At 35.8% G+C, this 5,401-nt stretch overlaps 1 non-coding gene across 1 annotated transcript; it reads right to left on the reverse strand.

The window, feature by feature from the left end:
* Positions 1-226: 226 nt before the first annotated feature.
* TRNAV-AAC lies at positions 227-300 on the reverse strand. Its single transcript has one exon. It is a non-coding gene; the product is annotated as a tRNA-Val (tRNA).
* Between the last annotated feature and the right edge of the window lie 5,101 nt (positions 301-5,401).

Below are 5,401 nucleotides of genomic sequence, written 5' to 3' on the forward strand. Positions count from 1 at the left end.
TAATAAATTAAAAATGATAATAAAATTTACCATGTCACTAATGTTCCATTAACTCTTCATAATAAATATTTATTACATTGTCATCATAAATGTCAAATTAAAAATGATAATAAATAATTATTCTATTAATAATATTTTTAATTTAAATGATAAGGCATACAATGTTACGATGATTACAAGGGTGTGGGGGAAGCCTAGCCACAAGCTGGACACCAACTAAGGATAATGGCTTCGCCCAGGTTTGAACTGGAGATCTTCAGTGTGTTAGACTGACGTGATAACCAACTACACCACGAAACCGCAGTTAATGATGATAATAAATATAATGATGATAATAAATATATTTTTCTTAACTAATACTTAGGATTAATTTGTTATCTGTGAGTTTTAAAAAAGTTCTTTTCCCATGTGCGTTACTGTGTTAAGCGATGTAAAAAAGTAATTAAACGTTTGTAAAATATAAGCTAAAATTGATTTAAAAAACGATCATATTGAGTTTGAGAAATATCAGGTTCAACTATTATTGTTGTAGCAAATGACAAAAACAAGCATATTCTTTTATTTTATTTTACTATGTTTAAAATTAAGTGAATTTTTTACTATTAAACATATATGTAATATTAAATTTACTAATTAATATTATTATTAGAAGGTGTTATTTTTCTTACTACTTTTTAAAAGTCAACAATTATTTAGTATTTATAGTTGATAAATTAAAGAATCTTTTAATGAAACTGTATAATATATAGTTTGAAAATGAAAAATAATTATCTTTAGAGAATAATATAACGAATTAAAATGGGTGATATATAGATTTAGGGATAATTTTTGTCAGTTAAAAAAAAGAATTTGGATAAACAAGAAAAAGAAAATTAAAATTAGGGTGGACTACATCTTTTGCTTTTGACACTTTTAAAAGTTCCTTCTTCCCAACTTTTAAAAGTTGATAGCTTTTAGAAGTGTTTTGCATAAATTTTTTTTTTACAATATCTTTACCAAACACTAGGATGAAAAACATTGCTATAAATATGTTTTCAAAGTACTTTTCTCAAAAGAAAAAAAAGTAGTTATAAACTTGTTTAGATTGGCTAACAATTATATAAAGGGACCACAGAGATGGTAGCGAGTATTGGTGCCCAGTGCATCGTTTCACGTATTTCTTAATGAATGGTTCAACTTTATTTTTATTCAACGATGATTGATAACATAGTTTAGTATTATTAGAATCTATAATTATTAAGTTAAGTAGTTAACTATTTGACTTACTAACTAATCATGGTTTCATTATTTTTAAGTAACGAATAACCTCACATTTGAAAGGTCAATGTCGTAGAATGCAATGGCATGAACCTCTACCAATAATGTTCTCATTTGTCCATTGCGGTTATCTGACATTGTGGGGTTTCCATAGTCTCCGCTTCGGCAATCCAGTAGCAGCTTCCCAGGAGGTCACCCATCTTAGGATTACTCTCTCCCGAGCATGCTTAACTATAGATATTTTTTCCAACTCTGAAGCCAATTATGCTGAAACGGTCATGATATTAGAAAAGAAAAAACCATTACCTATATTCTATTCGAGAAATCCTACCTGCCGAGTCGGAGTACTATGATACCACCATCTTAAATTGGAGTCGTCCTCGGCTCTGGTATACGTTAAAATCCTAGACTCTGGCGTTCTTTTTCACTCATGAGACCTTTACCTGAAACAACACGTCCAACATACTCTTTCATCCTAGATAGATAACCCATGGTCGGCTCTGATACCATTTGTAATGATCTGATCCTCCGCAGATAATATCCCCACTTAGCCACTGCGGTGGTGTGGGTTTTCAACAGAAACTGATGCGGTCATCCATCAACAGTTCTCATGGAGGTAACCCATCCATGGATTACTCTCGCCCGAGAAAGCATAAATACAGTGTTTTTTGCAAACTCTTGATCCAACTATGCTGAAAACGCCTCAATGTAAAGAAAGGAAAAACCATTACCAATATTCCGTTCAGTGAACTCTATCCGCCGAATTGATTACGTACTACATCCTATGTGAGTAGAATGGTTGACATCGAAAATGGCTTGACATTTTAAAATATAATAGCGTGAGTGAATGCATTAACTTTTTTTTTTTATGTTATTGAAATATTAAGAACATACAATAGTATATGTATTGTTGAGTCAATCCTGAGTTTTAATCTTTTCAGATTATTCTTAAAGGGGACAAAATCAACAAGGATCCGGACACTGTTATCTACATAATTATTCTCGAGATGTAGGAGTTCAGGTGCTATAATTTTGTTAAATTATACATAGTTTAATATTTTGGTTGCACTTGGTCACTAAAATAAGGGATATGAAGAAGAGCAATACCATTTCAAATAATGGTTCTTTTTTTTTTTGGAAAAAAAGGCGAAAATTAATGCCGATATAATTCTATGGATGGCTTGAGGATAAAACTCGGAAAATGAGAGGCATAGTTTGGGAGAACGTCAAGGTGGAAAATGCTTAAAAGGAATCACATATGAATACATAAAAAAAGATTTGCGTACTAAAGAACATAAATATCTATCGGTGTTTCCTTTACTTTTGTAATGATAAAAAGGATAAATTTGATAATTAATAAATATTATATTTAATATCCATACATCAAAAGATTCATGACCAAATAAAAACTATGCCCGTGCCATAACAAGCCCTAGTATTGTTAATAACACATAATGGATAAAGGTTATTGTAGTCCATCTGAAAATGTGAAAATTTAAATTTAATTCAAAATTACTATTTTTATCCGTAGATTATATGATTTGCGCTACAAATATATACCATCTTAATGATGGATTTTTGGAAGAGAGAGGAACAAAACTTGGGTTCCTCAGAAATTTCCACCTTATATATATAATCTATAAAATTTCACCATGGGCTCGGATGGTTCTTGCTTACGTTAGCAATACTATGGATGCTAAGATTTTTTTTTTTTATGTGTTGTGTTTTCAATATGATGTTCTCTTTAGTAAATTATTATCAAAGAAGTGTATCGGAGGGGATTTCTCTGGGAATTGAAGCTTCTCTCTGGTTATGCTTAAGTTCACATACACCTAGATACAATCTGTAATGGTTCCATACACCTATAGTCGATTGGTGTTTGGATTTGTTTCTTATGATATCCAGGGTGATATTTGTTTTTTCTTCCCAGTAGTGCTCCTTGATATTTTTCTGGTGACATTCCCTAAAATTTCTCAAAGTTTGTGTTCATCATTTCATTCTTTTCGCCGATTCTGCTACCTAATCCCAAGCTCTGTAATATCCAATGCAGAATTATCAAGAAAATTCCACTCAGTCTTATAAATCCATAAGATATTCTTTTCTTACCTCAAAACCTATGGATCCAATTTCATCTACTCACCCTTCTTCCTCCTCCAATTCTTCTCCCTCCATCGGCCCTCTCTCTGATATATCGATCCCTATTTTTGAGTTAACTGAAAGCATGAAAAATCTTCTCATGGACTTTAACCAAGCTTCAGTGGTAATCAAAGTTTTTGTGAGACGTATGCATTTCAACACTCTCCGTCAAGGGTTAAAACAATTGTTTGAACCGATTCTTATGAAAGAAATGAAAACATTGAATGACCCGTATATTATCAAAATCACTTTCTTCAGCAAAGAAGACAAGGAACATGCACTCACTCTACAACCGTGGTTAATTGCCCGGTGCACTATCCAAGTTGAAGATTGGCAACTCTATCAAAGTCATCTGGAGAAAGCATTCAAAAAGGAGATTTTCTGGAAGCAACTTTGAATCTCCCACGTTGCTTCAATGATGAACAAAGTATTTATGACCTTCTTCGTTCTGCTGGTTCTGTCTCGGCCTTTGACATGCAAGGTCCAATACCTAGAGTGAAGCTCACAATCGACACAGACAAACCATTTACACCTGGTTATCTCCCACCAATTGAAGGAAAGACGTGGGTACAACTGGCTTACGAGTATCTTCCAACTTTGTGTTTTCTTTGTGGGTATGCAGGTCATCTAACATCAAAATGCCCGGCTAGACCAAAAAACCCTATTCCTTGGGGTACACCACCACCTCTACCTCCTCCACCAAGATACAGTTGGAACATGAAGATGAAAGCCACCTTAAATCTTCCAACCCATCCCTCGAGCCACCAATACATCAGGAAGAAGCTTCCCAATGCCCCAACTGAACTGCCACAGGATCTACCACCTCTTCCTCATACATCTCATCTTCATTCGAAATTGAATTCGACTGTTTTTGAAGGTCCCAGTTTTCCATCACCACCCCCACCGCCACCAGGCCTTGCAATACCACTACCCTCCACCACCATACCTGAATCAAGCCGAGTTTGTTTGGCTAGGTCCGATTTGATTAAGATGGGTTCACTAGAAGCACTGTTAGGTAAAATTCATGCTACATCTGTCTCATCAAGTTCTGAGTCCGGAATTTCAGCTGATCCGCTGGCCAGAGACATGGGTTTTACTGCCACAAATAATACTTGGAAACCTCAATGTGAGCCACGTTGAAAAGTTACCGACACCAGTCAATCTCAAGATTTGCATGCATGCACTCACCCTTTTCCCCATCCAAGATGCCGACCATCAACAGTGTTCACACCAACATTCCCCACATCAATCCAAATTCACTCTTTTCCAACCTTTTGCGGGATCCGAATCACCCAAACACATTCGGGTCTTTTGCCTCCCCTATCAAAACTTCAACACTACCACCAACTATTCCACAGCCTGAAATCATTCTCACTCCTAACCCCCATCCTCACCTTTATAACCCTCCTACCTCATTTTCTTCTTCACCCCTACCTTCGTCATCCTTGTCTTCTCTATCCCCTGTATGAGAATCAAGTTGTGGTGCAAAGAGAAGTGCTTTTCAAAAAAGTTGAACCCAAATCTCGGCATACTACCACTAGCACAACCCAACCTTCCATCCAACCTGAGTTGCTACTTCTACCCCCCATTAAAAGATTTCAGTTCGACCCCAGTTTATCTCTTAACATCCAACCTTCCTCTTATCCCCTTCTTCAACTTTTCCCCCAAGAAAGAGAAAGGAAAACCCCAGTGGCTTTTAGAACCCAACCATCATATGCTGCTCCACCGTCTCCAGGGTTGTCATGCAAAGCTTGGAAATTAAGTCTGCAAGAAGAAGATTCAGATTCTGACACTGCCTCTCAATTACGGTTTGCTGGAAACCATCACCCGGAGTCGCCATGAGTTACATATCTTGGAACTGTCAAGGAGTGGGTTCTCCTTTGACAGTTCAAAGACTTCGATATCTCACTCGAAAATTTAACCCATCACTCATTTTCTGTCAGAAACCCTTACTTCTAGAGACAAAATCTAACAGTTGGCGAACACCCTTAACTATCCTCACTTTTTT

Source organism: Papaver somniferum, chromosome 7 (assembly GCF_003573695.1).
Source record: "Papaver somniferum cultivar HN1 chromosome 7, ASM357369v1, whole genome shotgun sequence".
NCBI classification, from domain to species: Eukaryota; Viridiplantae; Streptophyta; class Magnoliopsida; order Ranunculales; family Papaveraceae; genus Papaver; species Papaver somniferum.